At 35.8% G+C, this 24,405-nt stretch overlaps 1 long non-coding RNA gene and 1 pseudogene across 1 annotated transcript in view; both read right to left on the bottom strand.

The window, feature by feature from the left end:
• Window positions 1-5,515: 5,515 nt before the first annotated feature.
• On the bottom strand, window positions 5,516-6,834 carry OR4A135P (olfactory receptor family 4 subfamily A member 135, pseudogene; annotated as a pseudogene).
• A 1,928-nt stretch (window positions 6,835-8,762) lies between these two features.
• LOC138916622 (uncharacterized) overlaps window positions 8,763-24,405 on the bottom strand; it is a 30,387-nt gene continuing 14,744 nt past the window's right edge. The window contains exons 2-3 of the long non-coding RNA XR_011423902.1: window positions 10,154-10,378; window positions 8,763-9,243 (exon numbers count right to left, since the gene is read on the bottom strand). This is a non-coding gene — a long non-coding RNA (uncharacterized lncRNA). The remainder of the gene's footprint in view (window positions 9,244-10,153; window positions 10,379-24,405) is intronic.

Below are 24,405 nucleotides of genomic sequence, written 5' to 3'. Positions count from 1 at the left end.
GCCACAGAACTCAGCGTTGTTTCCAGCATTCAGCTTTTTTTTTTAAAAAAAATAAACAATCCCTAGATTATTGAAAGTCTTTTATTAATTTCCAGATCTCCAAAAAAGTTTATTTTGATGATTTTTACTAGTACTTTCATTTTTTTCATGAAGGAATGAATTTTCATAGACCATCATTCCACCATTCTGGAAGTGCTTCCCTTCACTTTTCAGATTTTGAAAGCAACATATAACACATTGGATATATACATCAGTTTATGGGGTTACCTAAAAAGTTGCAAATTTTGAGTGAGTTTAGAGCAAGAGAAGACTCTACAGAAGATCCTGGTTGTAGTAAAATTTACCCTGAAAAATGAACCTTGTGACATTGAAGATGAATCACACTGGAAATTTTTCAGGTCATAAAGTGATATAATCTGTGTATCTGGTAAACATCCATAGGAGACTCACAGTGTAGACACTTAGGATTTTTAATGACTCATTACACTCTTCCTTTGGCAAAAATTCTCCTGTTGACAAAGCAATTCAAGGCTTGCTAACAGGCTTTGATACAGACAAAATTCAACCACGGGATTCCAAGAGACAATGAGAACAAAAATGTTCATTGTTAAAAAGGTGTTATTTTATCCAACAAATTACTAAAATGTGTATGTATAACTGCTTGCTATTTTAAAAAGAAATGATATATATATTTATCGGCTCAAACAGGTGCAGAAGGCACAAGTAATTTGCTTTAGCATGGACTCAAATTTCCATAGCCAGTAGGGCACATTGGGAACTTAAAAGTCGCCACTCCATCCTAACAACCAGTAAAAAGGTGAATAAAGTGAAAAATCAACAACGTCTAAGATGATCATTCTGTGAGATTATCATTACCCTGATACCAAAATCAGACCAACATATTAAAAGAAAATAAAACTACAGACCAGTATCTCTCATGAACATAGACACAAAACTCCTCAACAAAATATCCGCAAATCAAATCCAACAATGTATAAAAGCAATTATACTTCATGACCAAGTGGGGCTTATCCCAGGTGTGCAAGGCTGGTTCACCATTTGAAATCAATGAATATAATCCATCACATCAACAGGCTCAAGAAGAAAAATCACATGATCATATAAATAGATTCAGAAAAATCATCTGACAAAATTCAACACCCATTCATGATAAAAATTGTTGGGAAATAGGAATAGAAAGGAACTTCTTCAACTTGATAAAGAATATCTGCAAAATACCTTACAGCTAATATCATATTTAACGTGAGAAACTCACAGCTTACCTGCTAAGATCAGGAACAAGACAAGGATGTCCCCTCCCACCATTGCTTTTCAAATTGTACTGAAAATCATAGCTAATACAATAAGACAAGAAAAGGAAATAAAAGATATGGAGGTAGGAAGGAAGACATAAAACTGTCTGCTCACAGATGGTATGACCATCTATGTAGAAAATCTAACCAAATTGATTTTAAGAAACTCCTGGAACTAATAAGAGATTATAGCCAGGTTCAAGGATACAAGATTAATATATACTAGCAATGAAAAAATGGAATTTGAAATGAAAAGCACATCACTATTTACACTAACACCTCCCCCAAAAATGAAATACTTAAGTATAAATCTAGCAAAATACATATTATAAGACTTATATGAGGAAAATGACAAAATTCTAATGAAGGATATCAAACAGGAAATAGATAAATGGAAAAATATTCCACTTTCATGAATGAGAAATCTCAGTATTGTCAAGGTACCTGTTCTTCCTAACTTGACCATAGATTCAATGGAATCCCCATCAAAATTCCAGCAATTCCTTTTCTGGATATCAACCAAATGATTCTAAAGTTTATATGGAGAAGTGAAAGACTCAGAATAGTCAAATCAATATTGAAGGAGAACAAAGCTGGAGGACTGATACCCTCGACTTCAAAATTTGCTATAAAGCTACAATAAAGAATACAGTCTGGTCGTGATGAAAAAATACATAAATAGATCCACAGAGCGGAAGAGAGAGCCCAGAAACAGACCCTTATAAATATGGTCGACTGATCTTTGACAAAGGAACAGACAGTATAATGGAGCAAAGATAGTTTTTCAACAAATGGTGCTAGAACAACTGGACACACATTCAAAAAAATAAATCTAGACAGAGACCTTATACTCTTCAGAAAAATGAACTCAAAATGGATCATAAAATGCAAAAATATAAAACCATTAGAATATAAGATAGGAGAAAATAGAGATGATCTTTAGTCTGGCAATGACTTTTTAGTTACAACATGGAAAGTGGGATCCACGAATGAAAATAATAATAAACTGGACCTTATGAAAATGTAAAACTTGTGCTTTGTAAAAGTCAATGCAAGAGAATGAGCAGACAAGCTACAGACTGGGAGAAATATTTGCAAGTTATATCTAATAAAGGTCTTTTGCCAAAATATACAAAGAACTCTTAAAATTCAATGATAAGAAAGCGAACAATCATATCAAAAAGTGAGGAAAAGCCTTAACAGACACCTCACCAAAGAAGATATTCAGTATACTTCTGCAGAAGTAAGTATATGGAAAAGTGTTCAACATCCTGTGTCATTAGGCTATTGCAAATTAAATTAACAATGAGATACTACTACACACCTATTAGAATGGCCAAAATACAAAACACAGGCAGCACCAAATGTTGGCAAGAACGTAGAACAAGAACTCTTCATTCATTGTTGGTAGGAATGCAAAATGGTGAAACCACTTTAGAAGACATTTGACAGTTTCTTACAAAACTAAAACATACTCTTACCATACATTCCTGCAATCATGTTCTTTAGTATTTATCCAAAGAAGTTGAAAACTTTCATCCACAAAGAAGTCTTACATGGATGTTTATAGCAGCCTCATTCATAATTGCCAAACCCTGTCATAGTTTCCCAAACAACCAAGATGTCCTTCAGTAGAAGAATGGATAAATAAACTGGTATATCCAGACAAGAGAATGTTATTCAACAATAAAGAGAAATGAGCTATAAAAACATGAAGACATGGAGGAAACTTACATGCATATTACTTAGTGAAGTAAGCCAATCCGAAAAGACTACATGCTGTATTATACTAACTGTATCACATTTTGGAAAAGAGAAAACTATGGAGACAGTAAAAAGATCAGTGTTTGTTACAGGTTAATGGGGAGGGAAGGAAGAACAGGCAGAGCAGAGAGGATTTTTAGGACAGTGAATCTACTCTATACAATAGTACAGTGGTGGATTCATGTCATTGTACATTTTTTCAAACTTACAAGAAGTTAAATGTCAAGAGTGAATCCTAATGTAACCTATGGACTAGAGGTGAAATGATGTTATAATGTAGATCCATCAAATGTAGCAAATATACCACTGTGTTGTAGGATGTCAATAATAGAGGAGATTTTGCCTATTTTGGGACGGGGGATATATAGGGTCTCTGCATATTCCACTCAATTTTGCTGTGAACTAAAAACTGCTTTAAGAATAAAGTGCTTTGGGGCTAGCCCCGTGGCCGAGTGGTTAAGTTCACGTGCTCTGCAGCAGGTGGCCCAGTGTTTCGTCGGTTCGAATCCTGGGTGTGGACACGGCACCACTCATCTAAGCCACGCTGAGGCGGCGTCCGACATGCCACAACTAGAAGAACCTACAACTAAGAATATACAACTATTTACCGGAGGGCTTTGGGGAGAAAAAGGAAAAAAATAAAATCTTTCATAAAAATAAAAATAAAGTGTTTTTTAAAGATTAAAACTTGGTCGTCTATTTTTAAATTTCCTTATTAACTGCTCCTTTTGCTTCATCACTTCTCTCTCATTCACACCTAGGGTATCAAAAAAGGTCACCTAAGAGAATCAGATTTTTTTTAAAGGCAAAAAAAAATCACTTATGTATATGGATTTACACAGTGCCCTGACTTCAGGAAAAATATTATTATAGCATATGGTCCTACAAGAATGGTCACAAAAGGGAGCAGTGAAAGGAAATAACCCCAGTAAGCATTTTTTAAGGAGGCATATCTGGTTGTAGAATTTGCAAGGAAGAGATGACCTGAGGCATTGATCTACCCAATTCTTGGCTTGGCCAGCTGGTCAGGAACTTAGAAAGAAAAAGATTGAAAGTTTGGTGACAAAAATGTACGGAACATAATAAGGCAGTGAACAGACCTTTTAGAATGAGTGTGATGTGTAAAGACATTTGTTCCACATAAATGCCCACCAGACAATCCAGGAGAAACTCTTGATGGGCAAGTTGACAAGATGACCCATCTATGAATATCAGTCAAGTTCTTTCCAAGCTCTTGTTACCGAAAGTTTGGTCTCTGATCCCGACACCAATCCAAATAACGAGAACAAGAGTCTCAAGTGAAAAAGGAAAGGCTTTACTTTGCCAGGCAGAGGGATAAAAGCAAGAGCTAGTGCCTCAAAAATTGCTCTCTCCCTGTTAAGAAACAGGTAGGGGGTTTTATTTGGGGTTTTAGCTATGGGAGGGGGGCTTTGGCATTCTCGGTCAGCATTTTCCCATCGGCCTATGTCTGGGGCTGCTTCCAGCGGAAGAGACAAAGGAAGGATTTCTCAGAAGAGTGTCCTTGGCTGTTTATCTCCATGGTGGAAGGTAGACTCTGACGTCAGGAAGCTGAGGAGTTGGGCCTGGGAAGCTTCAGTTTCTTGATATTCTCTGGACATTAGTTTCTCTGTAAAAGAACTTCAAGGTCCTGGGATTGGCCACAACTTTACTGGGAGACCAGCATGAGGCCATCTGGACTTTAACAATTTGTAACTTGTATTTGGTTGTAAAGCTCAGGCAGTCAGAGGTTAAAGAAACAAGCATTTACACATGAGTGTAACTAAAGAACCAGGGAACTGCAAATGTGTGTTTTAGTTTTGACTCGTATATGGTGGGTTCACTGTAGGGGAACAAATATCAGGGCTGATATTAACTAAGAGCCAGTAACACTCTCACTGCTTGCTAAATGAATTGATGTAAAAACTGAATCTAATAGCAGTCTAATATTATGCATGGGCTTAAAAATATGGATTTGTCCTCACCAACCTTTTTCTGGCAGCCTCTGAAGCATAATGTCAAACTGGCATCAATAAAGCCCATTGCAGAGAACACGATACAGCACCAGTCAGATATTTGCTATCACATTTATTATATGAGACCAGCTAATCATGAAAGAGGCAAAGCAGTGATTTGTTTTCACAGGAATAGACACATTCTGTTTATAGCACTCCTGTACATGGATTCACAAAACTCTTTTTATTCATTGCCATTAAATCCCACCCAACATTGCCTCTAACCAAGAAGCCCACATCACAGCAAAGCAATGGGCTCGTAGTCATGAACTTCAGCCCCAGAAGTTTGTTCTGAGTATTAGCCAAACTGCTGACTCATTAATTTGAGTGAAAGTAAATTTTCAAAGGTAGCTTGTTTTTCACGTTTGAAAAGAAAATACTCTTTCTTCTAAAGTCCTATTTCAATATAAACTGAGAAAAACAAAGTTGCAAGGTGGAACTTAGTTTATTTTTCTTTGTAATAGGACAAATATCTGTGCCTTTTATTCATCCTCCAGAATTTCTCTATTAGATTCATTCTAACCTCAAAGGACAATCGATTCTACTTTAGCGATGCTTTTGTGTAATAAAGACAAGCATCCCTAGAGAATCCATTGAATTCACTAAGTCATTCATTGTGAGAATTTACTGCCTGTTTGTTATTTTAGAGCTAGTAACAAATGTGTTCAGAGTGGGTGACACATTCTTATTCCATCTGAGGTTAATTTTTTACACCAGAGTTTTTCCATGACATTTTTCATCTCCGAATTTCTCAAGGTGTATATTAAAGGATTCAACATGGGAGTGATAATTGTATAAACCACTGTTATGGATTTATCAATGGGAAAGTTGGAAACAGGTCTAACATACATGAAAATACAGGGAACAAAAAAGAGGACAACCACCGTGATGTGGGAACTGCAGGTAGACAGGACTTTGCGCCTCCCTTCCTGACTGTGAGCTTTAAGGGAATTCAGGACGACTCCATAGGAGATTAGCAGAAGGATGAAGATGACCATACAGATTGCTCCACCATTGGCAACCACAGTGAAACCTACAAAGTAGGTGTCAGTGCAGGCAAGTTCCAATAATGGGTACATGTCACAGATGAAGTGGTCAATGACATTGGGGCCACAAAAGGGGAGACTGCACACAAAGAGAAGTTGAACCACAGAGTGCAAAAAACCTCCCACCCAGGCCACCACCACCAGCAGGATGCAAACGTGTTGATTCATGACAGTCAAGTAGTGCAGCGGCTTACAGATGGCCACATAGCGATCATAGGCCATTGCCACCAGAATGAAGACCTCAGCACCTCCAAATAAGTGTTCTAGAAAGAGCTGTCCCATGCAACCTGGGAAGGAAATTGTCTTTTTGTCAAAAAGTAAATCTATAATCAATTTGGGTGAAATGACAGTGGAATAAATTGCATCCATGAGTGATAGATAGGCAAGGAAGTAGTACATTGGGGAGTCCAGAGAAGGGCTGGCAAAGACAGTCACCACAATGAGCAGGTTGCCCACCATTGTCACAATGTAGATGAGTAAAAACAGGACAAATAATGCTTTTTGCCCCTCAGGATCCCGAGTGAGGCCCAGGAGGACAAATTCTGTTACATTGTTACTATGTCCCATTTACTCTTCTATAAGGCTTGTCTCAGGGATTAGAGCTCAGAAGAACAGAACCTGAAATGAAATTGTGAACATGACTATGAACACATCCATCATGTTACAGGCACACCTTCACCATTATGTCTTCTATAGTGGTTTACGCGCAATAAACATTTAGTAAATATCTATTGAGTTCTTCTACCAAAGAACCCATTACTTCTTCCTTTGACAATTCTACTTCTCCTCAGACGATTTTGTTGGGACTACCAGAAAGAGGTTCTATCTAAAAGTCTTCGTGGATCTTCTGTGAAGAAGCACAATCAAAGGCCCAACAATTGAATCTTACATTTAATAAAGCTTTATTTAAACTGTGTCAGTTCTTGGCATAAAAGTCAGCAATGATGAACAAGGAAAGGGTTCCTACTCTCTAGAAACTTACTCTCTGCTGGTGATGATAAACTCTAAATAAATTGGCGTGAAGTCAGACCTTTGAGTTGGTAGTGTTTGTGGTGAGCACCGTAACAATATGATCTACGTAACACCAAAAATAATTCCTCTTCTGGACTAACCCACCCAATAGTATGATATTCTGCTATTAGATATTCAATCCTTCATGTTTCAAAGGAGGTACAGTCTTCATTAATCTCTCATTAAATTTAAAGAAACTAGACTTTGAACTGTGTCAAATAACCACAAAATCATTTAAAGTTTTTGCTCCCTATGGCAACTATGTGGTCTGACCCTCTGTCAGCTTCTTAAGCAGTTGTAATTCTCTCCATTTAATCATTGCATGTCACACAAATCTTAACACACGGAACACTACCTAAATTTTCACCAAATATTTTTGAACTGAAATGAAATAGCTCATGACTTTCACCAACTATTATGTTAACAGGTAGTATCTTTTTATTCAAAACTCTTGGGATGAGAAAGGTAGTGAGGGAGGAGAAAATAGAGGTAGAGGAAAGAGAGGTCGAAGACACTGGCAAGAGAAGTAGAAGACAATGGGACACAGTTTTATTTACAACGCTTCTTAGGTACTGAGAGAGCTCAAGACAGAACTTCAGTGCTCAGATTTGAAAAAGCAGCATACTCAAGGGAAAAGTCCAAGTTCAGCGTAAAAAGGCATGAGTTTGGGTCATTTGCAAAATGTAATTACAAGTCTTCTTAGTTTGCTCATTGGAAAACAAAGGGTTTGAACTAGACATTGTCAGAATCCTTTTCAGTCCAACTATCTATGATACTATTAGTGCAGATCCACCTTATACTATTCTGCAGACAATTTTATTTTCTTTATTCCTATTTTTATAATTAAATAAAATTTTCCATACTTATCACTATTACTTTAAAAAAGCTAGCCAGCGGTAATGGGATTTGATAATTATGGAGACCAAATATTGACTATAAGTTTCTCATTCAGTGTGTACCTATTTAAGATTCTCTCTCAAAGAGAGAGAGCACAGCACTGTGGGGAGTAATGTGGACTCTGGAGCTGCACGTTTTGTGTTGGAATCCCAGCTTTGACACCTACCATCTAGTTGACCTTGGGCAACTTAATAAACCTCTCTGTGCCTCAGTTTCATCATATTTAGAATGGAGATACCAATTATGTCTACTCTTTTGGATTGTTGTTTCATTACAAGTAAAGTGTCTAGAACAGGGTAAGTGCCTGGCATCTGATAAAGGCTCAACGGATGACAGCTATTATTAATGTTCTTGAGTTCTTCACTATGAACATTGTATCAGAACAAGACATCTGGATCTTTGTCAATTTGATAAGAATTATAGACATACTGCAGGATAAAAAAATATTATATCTATAGTTTATGAATCCCAATTGGGGCATAAGATAAGATGGTATGTCTTAGGAATTATCTATTTTGTTATGTATGAGTAGTAAGATTTACCTATTCATGTAAGTGTTTTGACTAGATGTATTTTAACCAGAAGCAAGCAGAATACCAGAAAAAAAGTAGAAAAGAAAAGAAAAGAAGGATCAAATCAGGAAGTACAAATTATATTTAAGAAACTGATATCCATATGTGATAATAATATTAATGTGATAATTAAGTGAGGTCATAGTCTTTAAAAACATCTTCACAAATACTTCCTTTAGTGAGCAAGTGCTGAAAGCCCCAACTCCTTGAGGCTCCCAGGGGTTCCTCAGGAGGCTTTGTACGAAGCCATACCAAATAAACAGCACATCGTAGTAGAAGGAAATTCTAGAGGTAAAAAAAGCATTGCTCTCTCACTCTATGTCTGATGGTTATGACAAAATGAGAAGACATGACAAATAACAAGAGAGAAGAATTGTATAACTACAAATACAAACCCAAACTTTCAGATTATTCACTGCTCAAAAAAATCACACAATTACTAAACCTCAAATATAGACAAATTGATTCCCTTCATATGGATTTGGTGGGGGGAGGACTTGTGCAGGAAAGTCTGAGCTTTCTTTAGAAGCCCACTGTGAGGAGCATTCCACAGGGTCACTCACATCACTGCTCCCACTCAATTCAGAAGTTCTGTCATTGCTGAAGCTGTGGATTGATAAAGGCTCACCTGTTGAAGAACATAAGGGTAGGTCATCTATATCCAATTAATTTTTTTCACTCCTTACTTTCTGCAGAATCTAGTGCTCTTACTCTTATTAATCATCAATATAGAATTTCACCAGGATGAATCTTCTATCAGCCAGGTAAATTATTTACATGTGAAAATTAGTTATATAAACTATTCTCCACAGTGTATGACATCAAAATTTGATACCATAAAAACTAAAAGATAGTATTACTAGGCTTTCAAGTTAAACCAGTAACTTAACACTTCTCTATTTTAAGAAGATAATTTATCATAGTTTCTTAAGAATATGTTTTTGAAAATATACAAATTAAAATCCTAAGGTAGAAAACTACTATAGTACTTTATAACTACAGTTTTATGCCTTGTTAAGTAACAGTAAGCAAGGTCCTTCCCCGAACATGGGTTTATTTATGAATATGTATAAACATGGTTGCTGTGATAATTTTAAAAGCTTCACACATAACAATTCTTATCAAGCCCCCAGAACAAAATAGCCATTCATTCCTTTATATTCTAACACACGATATATCATTTTAAATTCTCTAATAAAACTATCTAAAAGTAATTATAAATATAAACATATCACATAAAATATAACAGCCCGTGAACCTAAATTATAGATCCATTAGTGTATGTGTAATCAATTACCTGTTTCTGTTTGTGATTTGGCAAAATGGACAATGAACATCAGTCAGGTTGTAATACCAAAAGCAAATACATTTTGTATATTCTGGTTAATTTCTATGTTTTGCTAGCTTACTTTACTAAATTCAGACCTCCTCCAATGAAAATATATGATGTTTAAGGCTTGACTATATTTAAATATATATATAAATTAAATATATGAATTTTCAATTAATATCCCTTGTTGTTTGTTACAAGAACTCACCTCTTGCGTTTTTTTCCTCAGTCTTCAAAATCAGTGCTTCCCTCCTTCACATGAGGTAACTGTATATACCTCATGCATCTATGTGTTACCATAGAATACATAATAACGTATGGCTGATCAGTGGATCTAGAAATAGTTTCAAGTGGCCACATTTTCCATATTTCCATGCAGGCTCCCCATCATCTGAAGCTTTTAGATAAATGTAGGAGTATTCAGTGTGGATGCCTAGAATAGAAAGACACAAATACAACATAAATATTTACTGTGCAAAGATAATTAAACATTCTCACCTGCTGGGAAAATTTATTCAAAGAAAAACAAAGCTGATATATTCTCATGACTATGTAGAAACTGACCTAATTAGTGGAAATTAACTTGGGCAAGCCCATTATTTGACAAAACAAAAACCCCCCAAATTTAAAAACACTGAAATTGGTTGTTTCTATGTATCTCTTCTCAGTTAATTACCAAAAGGTACTTTACTTTGTTGATTTAGGATGACATTCATGTCTCTGACCATTAATGTATCTCTGTACCTAACAAGGCAAATGTTGAGATTTGACTTCCTAGAATAGCCAATGACTGAGCACTCCCCCTGATAATAGTAAAGCCCTTTAGCCTTTCAATCATTCAAACAGCTTATCCCTAAGGCGTCTTCCTCCCTAATTAAAAACATGTCTCTACCTCTCTCCAACTTCATCCCAGGAAAGTGGGAACTTCCCTAAACTTCTATAAGCAATGAGGGATATCTATGAAAAGGAAAATATAACAAGAAAACACCTACAGGACTAGATACGAGTGGAAAATAGACTCCAACCTGGAAATCACTTGGGCCATTCTATCAGGAAAATCATTCTTCCATTTATTTGTGTGGACACAGCCTGTGGTATTTACATCATTACTGTTTTAAATGAGAGCTAATGTAAGGTCATTATAGATTAGTTTGTTAGAATATTTGGAACAAAAGCAAATAAAGCAACCTCTTCTGGACAATTTTCTCCCCTAGAACAATACCTAGAGAAAAAAAAGATTTGGCTCTTGCCAAGAAAGAGTAGCGAACAGCCAAATATGTGAAAAGCCAGCAGTTTGAAAAGAAAAAACTGTTAAACAAAGTAATAAATTCTGATCTTCATATTAGGAAATATTTAGGTAAGGCAAATAATATTTCAGCCAAAATGAAAGGAAAACCAGTTTCAGTCTTCTTTATCCATTCATATCCCCAACAAAGGAGGTCCTTACTCTAGCTGTTAGAGCCTTTGCTCAAGAGGCCCTGAGGCTCAGAGGCAGAAAGCCTTGAGACTGGAAAGTAATTCAAGTTGATGTTTCAGTTCTTCAAAAGACAAGTAATCACAGATCTGTAGTTCTGGTTTGGAGTGGATATTGTTGATCAAGGCCTGAATCCATGTCAGGTGGAATCATAATGATTTTCAGTCCATCAGTTCAGTACCTTAATTTTAGTCCAATATCAATGGGGTAACACTTTGTCAAGAAAGATATTATTTTCCAGCAAGAGCCTGCCTGTACCTCAAATCTCTGACAGCTTCCATTGTTGTTTGTCTTAACATGACTTACTATGGGCTCCACTGAGCATGTTCATCTCCACTGTATTTAGTTTAATATTGCATTTTCCAGGTCATAAGGGTCTTAGGTAAAGAGTCATTAAATACATATATGAACCAACTGAAGATCGTTATTATGTGCTAAGCCACACCAAAAGTTGGAGGTTTTCAGCTTACCTAACAAATGGAGGAAATCCAACAACTACAAATGTTACATGTATTAATTCTAAGATTTAAAGAGTACATGTAAGCACTGTTCCTCTCTTACTGGTGAATGGCAAAACACATAGAAGTTATCCTTAATTTAGGAGAACCATCTGATATGATCAAGCTTACGGTGAACTAAATTGCAACTCAGAGCTGGAGAACTAATATATGCAGAGATATATTTGTCTATGTCCCTCCAAGCTGAATGCAAAAAAACTATTAATGCTTTCTGCATAGCTAAATAAAGTGAAAGAATTTGCTAGATAGATGATGTCTACAGCAGCCCCGAAGCTGAATTTATGTGCTCCAACACTGAAAATACTGAATGACATAGACATTGCCTTAAAATAGTTAATAATTCATGGTAATTCTCTATAAACCACATCCATTCCCAAACTAGAGAACTCAATGGAGAGACTCTATTTGTCAATGGAAAAGCAAGAACGGCTTATTTTGCACCAAATCTCCCAATAAGAGAAGCTGGAAGAGCTAGAGAAATATAAAATGCATGTGTTTAAAAGCATTGAGATCTAATAAGGAATCAAGGATCTGTAGGGTCAATATTTTTAAGAGAAGAGAAACCAGAGAGCTTGACCCTGCATTTCCTGGCTTCTTTTCTCTATGAGGATGTGAGCTAATTCTCAAAACCACAAATGAAAAGCTGAAAAGCTAAGTGGAACTTCCTTCAGACACTTTACCCTGGGGGACAACAAATGGGATTCAACGTCTATCAAGGAAAAGAAGCTTGGGGCCGGCTCCGTGGCCGAGTGGTTAAAGTGCCACATGTTCCATTTCAGTGGCCTGGGTTCACAGGTTTGGATCCCAGGTGCAGACCTACTTCACCCATCAGCCATGAGCTAAAGGTATCCCACATACAAAGTAGAGGAAGATTGGCACAGATGTTAGCTCAGGGCTAATCTTCCTCAAGGGAAATAAAGGAGAATTGGCAACAGATATTAATTCAGGGCTAATATTTCTCACAAAAAGAAAAAAAGGAAAAGATGCTTTTGTAAAATAACCAGGTTCTCATTTAAGACCATAACGGGCTTTACTGTTGAAGTCAGGGTGAAGAGAAAATAGAGTAGTTCTCAGAGAAACTCAAGCGCAGCTTGAATCATCTAATTTCTTGATGAGATTATCTGTGTTCTTGCTTTCGCCCAAACCTAGCTCCCAAGTAGAAACAAAATGAAATCTCTTTTAAGGATGAAAACACCATAAAATCCTTGAATTATCTCTACAACTTTTTGAATATAAAATCTGGCACAAAAAAGAAGATAACAAAACATAGGAGAATACAAGGCTTAATTGAAAAGCAATAGCAATAGAAACAGATATAGATGATCCAGACTAGGAAAAAACAAGCATTTCAAAACAAATTTAGTATGTTCAAATAATTAAAGCGCAAGATGCATAACAAATTGAATCAAAGAAATTTGAAAACTAAAATATATAACTGAAATTAAGAACTCAATTATTGGGTTTAACAGCAGATTAAACACATATGAATAGGGAATTAATAAATGGGGAGAACGATTGGAAGAGAATATGCAGAATATGCAAATAAGAGAGAGGTAAAAAGGTGGACAATGCAGGAAATAGCATAAAAGACACTAAAAGGTACAGCGCCTAGCTTCAACATACTTTTAACTTAGTTATAATTTAAGAAAGAGAAGAAAAAGAGACAAGGTAGGCAAAATATTTGAGGATAGGACTGAATTTTTCCCAAAACTATTGAAAGGCATTAAGATGTACATTCATACAGAGTTACGAATCTCATGAAGAATAAAATTTTTAAATGATGATTTTGAGGGGCCAGCCCTGGTGGCCTAGTGGTTAAGTTCAGCATGCACTGCTTCAGAGGCTGGGCACAGGCCTATACCACTTGTCTGTCACTGGTTATCCTCTGGTGGTGGCTCACATACAAAAAGAGGAAGATGAGCAGGAGATGTTAGCTCAGGCTGAATCTTCCTCAGCAAAAACTTTAATTAATTTTTAAAAATGATAAATTTCAAAAAAAGGATAAATAGAAAACTTAGGGCATAATAAAACCAAAGACAAAGAGAAAGCCTTAAGGACTTATTGCATTCAAGGAAGTAACAATAATACTGACAACCAATCTCTTAAAAGGATAGAAAGCAAGAAGATAGAGGAATTATGTCTTCATAGTGCCAAAAGAAAACAAACTCATTGGCATGAGCCTTACAAGATAAACATCATACATAAGAGGATAAAAGATGAAAATAATATAGTGGAATAAATTTTAGCCAGAAAAGGGGCACTTTTTCTATACTGCCATCAGAAAGAAAACAGGCTTCAAGGCAAGAAGCATTTCCACATATAAAAGTTCTACAAGAGCAAAAAGTCAATATAGCAGAAATATGTAGCAATTATAAATGGGTATGTGACTAAAAACATAGCTTCCTAATATATGTTTTGAAAAACTATATTGGCTTGAAAGAAATAATAGATAAATCAGCAATAATAGAAGTAGATATCAGCACAACTCTCAGTAACTGCAAGAACATGCACACAACAAAAAGTTCATAGAGATATAAAAAATTTAAAAAACATTATTAGCAAATGTGACCTATGACGTAAGAAAACAATACATCCAACAACTGCAAAATCCATCTTCTTTTCAAGTGCAGAGGGAATATTTTTCAAAATTGATTATATACTGGGTCATAAAGCAATTCTTAACAAATTTCATTGAATTACAATCATAAAATATGTCTCTGACCATGAAGAAAATAAGCTAGAAAATAAAAACCTAAAAGTAACCAGAAAATTCCTATATGTTTGAAAATTAAGCACTGCATTTCTAAATCACCCCTGGGTACAATAAATCACATCAGAAATTAGAAAATATTTAGAGCTTAAGAATGATGAAAGCACAGCACAGCAAAGCTGTGAGAGTCAGCTAAAATTTTATTTGCATGCACTAAAAATTGATAAATCTTGAAAAACCAATGCACTAAACATATATTCAAGAAGATATTAAAATGACAGAAAAGTAAAACTAAAATAAGCAGTGGGATGGAGAGAATAACAATAACAGCAAGTGTATGAATAAATCTGCATAGCATGGTAACAATAGGCAAAAGTGGACAACTGCTGCACCGCAGTCTCACTTGAGGGAGATCTTGAAGGATTGTAGTGAAGGAAACCCTCCTAGTAAGCAGTATTTGGAGCAGTACATATGGTTTTCCACTTCACATGGAAAGAGAAATGGTTGACTCATGGATCTACACCGACTCAAGGATAGTGACCATAGATTTCATAAACTATTGAAGGAAAGGAAAAATGGAAGAATGGATGACGAAGCAGTCTGGAAGAGCAGTATGTGGATGGATCACTCAGAATGGACACCAAATACAGCAATGTTTGTTTCTCATATAAGTGCCTGTCACAGAGAAGGCACTGCAGAGAAGGCTCTCGAAAGTCTGGTTGACAAAATGACCTGTCTTATGAATGTCAGTCAGCGTTTTTCCCCAGGCACTTTTGTGGTCCCTGTGGCAGAAATGAGTGTTCTACACAGTCTCAACATGATGTGGCTTTCAGCATTCATGGTCTGGCTACTATCACTGCTAAATGTCCAAAATTCTGTTAGTAAAGTCCATCACTGACTCCCTCATAGGGCACAATTCTCTAGGGAAACCAACCAACGACTGTGGCAGCTTACTTCATTGAAACTCTTCAACCTGGAGGAGACAGCATCTAGTCATCACAGATTCTAGATATATATTTGTCCCTGCTACAAGCAGTGATTCAGCCTGCTTCATTATTCACGGATCTGAACCCATTATCCATTGCCATGGTACTCCACTCATTGTCTTCTCTAATCAGGAGACAGATTTTAGAGAAAATAAAGTAAAGCAAATTGCTCACCACCATAGAATTCACTGGCATAACCATGTTACTCATCACCTAGAAGCAATTGGCTGAATAGAACATTGGAATGGCCTACTGAAGGCTGGGTCACGGTGCCACCTGGGATATCCTGCTCTGAAAGTTTGGAATACTCTCCTATATGTGTAGCATACAGTATGTTCTTAGTCCGCTCTAGTCATATTATACTATATGCTGTGTATATTCATGAGAGAATATCCCCATGCTAATAAACTTTCCTCCATGTAGCCTTATATTTTGCCCTCCTCTATTTCAATATCCAAGAGATCCATTTCCACATGTTACTCCAGTTATTGCCAACATATACTATCCAGATACTGCATTTTTTTAATCAAAAAACTTTCCTTCTAAAACAAGACTGTATTTCCTACTTGGGCTCTACTGACACCTGAACCTAGTTATTTATCTGGAAGCAATGAGGTACTGCTCTGGGAAAGGGCATGAGACCTTTGATAAGGTGGATCCCTGAAGCTTATGTGAACTTTGAAGAAGTTAAACTTGAATAGATTGTCTACTAACAGCACTCCCAGTAACAGGAACAATATATTATATTATTCTTTACTAAGAGGAGAGCAGGGTAGGACATCAGCACATTCACCTCAGTCGACCCTTTATGCCGCTTGAATCCATTTCTTCATCTATATCACGGGAACAGTTCATCTAGGACCCTCTTTCTGGGGGAAGTTAGAAGAGAATGCTTAGAAGAATAAACCATGTCCTTTGCCACTCAGCTGATCTTAGAATTTTAACTTCTACTTATCTTCTTCTTCCTTCACTCACAATTCTATTCTCAGTTCCTCTTCCACTAACATCTTGACTGGTCTCAGTGACTTACCTAGATGTGTAGCCCAGAACTTCACCCCTAAAATGTCTGATCACCTCTTCCCTATGCTTTTCTCAGGCCAGAGTTCCTGTATTTTCTCATTTACTGTCACAGTTGGAATAGAGTAGCAGTAAGTAGCCAAGTGGATCACCTGAGAGACAAAAATATTCTTCCTTGCCAATACCGTTTTATAGCATTTCCATTTTCACCTGATAATCACGTTCAATTAAGTCTACCAGAGTCATAGAAAGAGTCCTTTCTCTGAATTGTTACAGGTAGCAATCCTTCTAGTGCTAAGAGAGCAGGTTAAGATAAATCCAACACTGTGATAAATGGGACATAGTGAATAAAGAAAAGAACCTTTTTATAACATAACTGATTCATTTTATCAACTAACTATGAAGCTTCCATAAGTTTGAAGTTTGCAGTTATGTTAGCCAATCAACAAATATCTTTATATTTCAAAACAATTTGACTCTTCTGTCATTTACAAGCAAAAGTCTCTTAACTGAAACAGTCTCATTTTAAATATGTATGTGAAATTGGGTTAATTTATAATCCCTTTTATTCATTTACATATATATATATCTATTTTTGAACCAGTACCACATAATTTTAATTGTTGCAACAATGTAATCTGTATTATCATCTAGAATGGCTCATTATCCTTTCAAAATTTAATTGCAATTTGTGTATCTTTATGCTTACAGATGAACTTTTAGAATCAAAGGAATGTCAGACATAGTTAGCTTTTATATGGAAAGGAATGTAATATATGTTTACCATTTTTCCCCAAATAAATATGTACTTAACATACTGCCATATTTTTTAATGTAGTTTAGATATGACCACACTCAAAGTAAGTGTATTCATTACGTTGATGACATCATAGTTTGCTTTTCAAAGGAAGAAGCTTGGAAGGATATAAGAGCTATGATGCGTATGGTTAGTGAAATATGACTGATCAATCCAGCCAAAGTACAGAGGCTGAGCCAATCAGGCAAGTTTCTGGAAATAACATAGTCCATGATCATTAGAGACAATCTACAAACCCTACCAAATTCAACACTATCCCTTTCATATCCTAGTAACAAGAAAGAAATGACGTTGGCTCTAGGAGATTCAAAATGGGAAGATACTCAGGCAATGTCAGTGAATCCCATAATACTATTGCTCAGATGTTTTCAGAAGCATCTACTATATAACTGCTTGCAACATGGAGACTTTGGCAGAAGTCTAATACTGTCACCCTTAAGGAACATTGGGATTTGTGAGTCAATAATTCTTTGATACAGTGGCCAAATGCAGCTTGTTTGAAAGACAACAACTAGAAGTCATTGGATGTTTGTAGACACATCTTAAATGTATCACCAGTGCCCTTTATGTCATGGGTGATGTCAGAGGGTCATTCTCAAAAAGATGGAGTAGAACAACAAAGCTTTTTAATGAAATGGAATTAGTATATATAAAAAAATGCTCTGGGAGGTGGCTCAGGGAAAGTATATCATATTCATAAACATAACTTTCAGAACAAAACAGAACCTCTGGTAGAGTTTGTCATTCACTCATTTGTAAGTTATAAGAATGTAATTATTCACTTCCTGCAAAAGAAACACAAGATACTTAATTTCCCAATGAAAGTTCCCAAACAAAAGGGTAGGATTCACATGGAAATCTTCGAAAATTCTCTCTGAAAGGTAAAACCTTGGTCAAATAAGACAAAATTAAGTCTACTCAGTGACTATATATGTGAGCAGCATATATCAGTGCAGGGAGACTGGTTCTCACCTTCAGAGCAATGTCTTGATATTTACAAATCCATGGGTTGTAGCAATTAGCTTCAACATTTTGTCATACAAATAAGCCCTTGATGAGTGGATGACCATGTCCATGACACAGAATGATGTTATGGAAGGTCTTAGAGTACTCAGAAGGAAGGTTAAAGTGGGTCATGTCAATCCTTCAAAGAATCCAAGTATTGACTCAAAAAGACGAATAGAATGCATTTTACTTCCCCTCTGGAGATAGCCACTTTAATATATGGGATAAATGACACATACTAATGGGCAGAATAACAACATATACCACGAAGTCAACCAATGTCACCAATGTGATAGAGACTAATGTGCTATAATAATAACAGAAAAGCTGTTTAAAATCACTTGAGGAGGATTTGTTAGGGCTAAGGATCACCACATAGCTTGTAGGGATGTTACAAAAGACCATTAGCCATAGCTCCCAGTAGCCTCAAATGGATTATCTTTTAATTCCACTTTGGACTTCAGTTAGTCTGTGATCCAAAACACGAATGAAAATGCTATCAAGCTTGGAACAATACATGGTGTACCAATTTGTTCCCCTAAATTACATATTACTGAACCAAGTCACAATTTTCCCCATGTCCAGTGGCTAAGAAGTGTATCACAAAAACATATTATACCCCTTACAACACATATAATGATAACTTAATCAAAACCTGAAATTGTGTTCAGATGGGTAATAAGTGGTTGAATGGGAAAATCATGACAAAAAGGAAAGAAGCACACAAATGGGTGATAAATCTTAAGAAGGACATTATTATTCTTTCCCCATAAGATTGCCTTGACTTTAGAGAATAAAACCCAACTATTTCTCTCATTTGTGACATTAAGTTAGTAGGTGCTAGGATAAGGCACTCAATCCCTTTTTGCTGGAGTGGGAGAACTTGATTGAAGTTTATTTAGAGCTTTACCTGAGAATTGTACTTATATTATTTGTAGGAAAGATATAATGAAATGCCTCTACTGACCCACCTGAACTAATAAGTGGTGGAAATTATAAAGGGTAAAGAAGGAAGAGTAGTCCAGTTGGTAGAGGAATGCCTAAAAGTCCTATAGTATAGTCCTTAATCCTGAGATGTAGATGCTAATCCTGAGGCATGGACCTTCTTGGGTTTCAATGGAAAGTCTGATGCATTTAATTAGTCACTCTAAACTGGCAGAACTTGGGCTGCAAACTCTTTTCCAATACCTTTGCACTGGGAAGCTGCTGAAATTTCTGCTCATTCTTTCAGCCTTTCAGCTATTTTTTTGCTGGGCTGAATGTAGTCTCAACCTGTGTATATGCAAGTCAGGAAAAACCTCAGTATTTGAGGGATGGAAAAAGCCCTAGCCAGCAGACTTACATTGCAAGAAATGCAAAAAGAATTTATTCAGGCTGAAGAAAACAATATCATATAAAAATCAGGAGATATAGAAAAGATGGAAATAATGTATATGGATAAAACAGATCAGTTTTCTTTTTTTCTTAAATACTTTAAAAAATTAATCACTTGAAGGAAGATTGATAATAAGTTCAGGGGTTTATAACATTTTTAGCAGTAAAATATATGACAATAATTTCAAAGGGCAGTGGGATGAAATTGGAACTACAATTTGAAGAGATTGTTAATTTATGTTGAGAAATTGAATTCTGCTAATGATCATGTGAGCAAGCTAAGAAGTGGATCCTTCCTCAGTTGAGCTTTCATATGAGACTGTAGCTCCAGCCAACACCTTGATTATAGCCTTATGAGAAACCCTAAAGTGGAGGAATCAGTTAAGTCATGCCCAGTTTTCTGATGTACAGAAACTGTGAGATTAGAATTGTGTTTTGCATCAAGCCACTAAGTGTTAGGGCATTTGTCATACAGAAATAGAAAACAAATACAGATATCTATAAAATCTTCCAAATATTTGTAAATAGTAATACATATTTAAAGAACTTATAAATCAGAGAATAGGTCATAATAGAAATAAGTAGATATTTAGAATTAAGTAATAAAAACATATAGGGATGTGTGAGACGAAAACAGAACAGTACTTAGAAGGAAGTTTATAGTTTTAAATGGTTATATTAAAGATAAATGCTTAAAAGAAGCTATCCAAGCTTTTATCTTAAGAAGCTAGAGTAAGAGAAGTAAATTAAAGCCAAAGTAAAAGAAAAGACATAATAAAGATAATACAAAAAATTAACAAAGTAGAAAACATAAAATGGAGAAAATCAAAACAGACAAAAATTGCTACTTTTTTTAGCAAAATTGATAAACTTCTAGCAAGAGTGATCAAAAGACAGAAAAATCCAAATTACCAATATCAGAAACAAAATAGGAGATAACCATCATACAGATCCCTCAGACTTTAAAAGAATAATTAACATTGTTATTAAAAACCTTATTCCAATAAATTTGATAACCTAGATAAAATAGGTAAAATATAGGAAAAACACATACTTCTTAAAATTACTCAAAAAGAAATTGAAAAGCTAAATACTCCTATATCTCTCAAAGAAATGAACTGTCCTTTTTTAGAGGGTGACATGCTTGTGTCATAGAAAATCCTAAGGAATCTACGGAGATTAGTATAAATAAGTGAATTTAGCAAGTTTGTAGGATTCAAGGTCCAAATTAAATATTCAATTACATTTCTATATATTAGCATTAATAACAATTGGAAAAAATATCAAACATCTTTTACAATGGCATCTGAAAAAATAAATATTTATGAAAATATGAACAACATCCCTATATTAAAAATTACTTTTCAAAAATAAATTTTGAAAATACCTAAATAAATAGACATATGGTATTCAGGAATTAGAAAGTTCAATATTGTTAGGATGTTGTTCACTCGAAAATGATCTATAGATTCAACTCAATCTGAATGAAAATCCAGGCATGCCCTTTCAGAGATGTAGACAATTGTATTTTCCAAAAATGAATACAATGATATCTCCCATCCCACATGCTGTTCTGCAATGTGACTTTGCCAGTCCCCATCAAATGTTGTCATCTACTTCTCCACCAAATCAAATCTGAACAAGCATGTAACTTCTTTGAGCAATACAAGATTGTGAAAGTGACAGTATGATATTTTGGGACATAGCACTTAACTGGCCTGACACCTTCAACTTTGTACTGCTGGGATCCCTGAGTATCACATGAAAAGTCTGATTATCCTGCTTGTGATCCTGCATCTTAAGGGATAGGGAGAGGGGTCCTATAGACTATCCAGTTATCACTTGAAAACAAGATATTAAAACACCATTATCCTTAAAATAAATATGTAAAGTCATGAAATTCTAAATATACTTTATGAGAAGTTTTCAAACTTTACAAAATGACCCTAAAATTTATCAGGAAAAATAAATATTTAGGAATTGAAAGAAACTTTGAAAAAGATGAGTTATTAGGGGAGACTACCCCAGGTAAGTAAAATTATACATTCAAAATCCTTGACCATTGAAATAGTATGTTAGTGGGAGGGAAATAGGCAAAAGAAGAAGAAGAAAAATGAGGATGAGGAGGAGGAAAAAGGAGAGAAATGGCCCCAAAATTAAATTTTCTAAATGTATAAAATTGGCATATTACATAGAAAAGTTTCAAATTACTACTGAAATTAATAACAATGTTGGTGATGTCAGCATCACGGCAGAGTGAACTTGCCTGGTAATCTCTCCCTTCCAACATACAAGGCAAAAACATTCGTACTCCAACAGCAGCCTCCAAACACAACACAAATAACATCAGAGAGATGCACACAGCCATATGATGGAGGGCAGAGAGCCTGAAGCACCCCCCTTGGAGCAGGTGGAACACAGTATGAGAAAACTTTGCTCCCTCCCCTAAAGACTGACATCCAGGACATCAAGAGGCCTCTGAGAGGGAAGGAACAGGGGACAGGTCATTTATTCATGGGAACATCAAGGATCCCAGAAGGCCCATAAAACTTAAAAGGAAGACCTCTACCAGAGTAAGAGCTTTTGCAGGGGGTGACCTTATCAATCCTACATATCAGGAGAGCAGATAGGGAGAGCAGAGTGAGAAAACCCTGAAGGCACTCCTGCCGGACCACCAGGGATCTCAGTTGAAGGCAGAGGGTGGGGAATATGTGGCTCTTGACCCCCAGCCAGCAGCGATAGGAGGTAACTGAAACCCAATGATACTAGGATGTGTAAAATCAGAGCCACTCCCTTTAGCAATATCAAACATTATATCAAATCTCTATGCCAGAGAGAAAAAGACAAGTACCCAGAATTCAGTCCTGAAGACACAGAAATATGTATTCTAACTGACAAGGAATTAAAAATAGCTATTTTCAAAAAACTCAATGAGGTAAAAGAGAATGTAGAGAAACAATTCAATGAGTTCAGGAACTACTTCACAAAACAGATTGAAACTATAAAGAAGAATCAATCAGAAATGTTAAAGATGAACGACACAATGGAAGAAATAAAACAAAATATAGGTTCTCTGAATGTGCAAGTGAACACCATAGAGGAACACATCAGCATAATCAAACATAGACATGTTGAAATGCTCCAGATAGAGGAGAGATAACTAAGACTAAAAATAAATGAAGAAAGTCTCTGAGAAATATCCAACTCAATTAGGAAATGCAACATAAGAATTATAGGTATTCAAGAAGGAGAAGAGAATGAGAATGGAGCAGAAAGTGTGTTCAAAGAAATAATAGCAGAGAACTTCCCAAACCTAGAGAAAGAGATAGAAATCCATGTGGAAGATGCTTCCAGATCTAGATATGTCAGTGTAAAAAGACCTACTGCAAGGCATATAGTAGTAAAACTGGCAAAAGTGAATGACCAAGGTAGAATACTAAGGATAGCAAGGGAGAAGACAATAACCTACAAAGGAACCCCTATCAGGCTTTTAGCAGATTTCTCTGAAGAAACCTTACAGTCTAGGAGAGAAATGAATGAGATTCAAATCACTGAAAGACAAAAACTTTTAGCCAAGAATACTCTATCAAGCAAAAATATCATTCAAATTTGATGGAGAAATAAAAACTTTCCCAGACAAACAAAAACTGAGGGAGTTCATAGCCACAAGACCCCTCCTACAAGAAATCCTCAAGAAGACCTTCATACCTGAAAAAAAAAAAACCCAGGAAGAAAGGGGTTACAAAGCACAGAGTAAGGAGATAAATAGGTAGACAGAATTAGAATAGGATAGCAAATACTTAAGTATAGCATTAAAAATAAAGGGAAGGAAAACACCAAAAACAAAGATAATCTTGTCATTTTAACCACAAACTCACAAAACAAGATAGAATAAGATGTGAAAAAACAACTTAGGAGGGGAGGAGAAAAGGAACTGGATCAGTTTAGACTTACAAAATAAGAGGCCATCAGAAAATGGACTATCTTATACACGAGATTCTGAATACAAACCTCATGGTAACCACAAAGTAAAAAGCAGAAAAGAGATATAAATAATAAATACGGAGAAAACAAAGAAACACACCATTAAAAACTACATAATTCAATGGGTAGACCAAAACACACAGGATGAGAAACAAAGGAAACACAGGAGAACCTGAAAACAAGTGGTAAAAGGGCAGCATTAAGCTCTCATATATTGAGAATCATCCAAAATGTAAGTGGATTGAATTCTTCAATAAAAAGACACAGAATGGCATTAGGGATTAAAGAACAAGACCCAACAATATGCTGCCTCCAGGAAACATATCTCAGCTCCAAGGGTAAACACAGGCTCAGAGTGAAGGGATGGAAGAAAATACTCCAAGCTAATGTCAAACGAAAGAAAGCGTGTGTTTCAATATTTATATCAGATAAAGTAGACTTCAAGATAAGACAGATAAAGAGAGACAAAGAGGGGCAGTATATAATGATCAAAGGGACACTCCATCAAGAAGAATTAGCACTTTTAAATATCTATGCACCCAACACAGGGGCACCAAAGTTCATAAAGCAACTAT

This window comes from Equus caballus, chromosome 12, assembly GCF_041296265.1.
Source record: "Equus caballus isolate H_3958 breed thoroughbred chromosome 12, TB-T2T, whole genome shotgun sequence".
Classification (NCBI taxonomy): domain Eukaryota; kingdom Metazoa; phylum Chordata; class Mammalia; order Perissodactyla; family Equidae; genus Equus; species Equus caballus.
The sequence above is the reverse complement of the archived record's forward strand: the minus strand, read 5'-3'. Positions and strand labels throughout refer to the sequence as shown.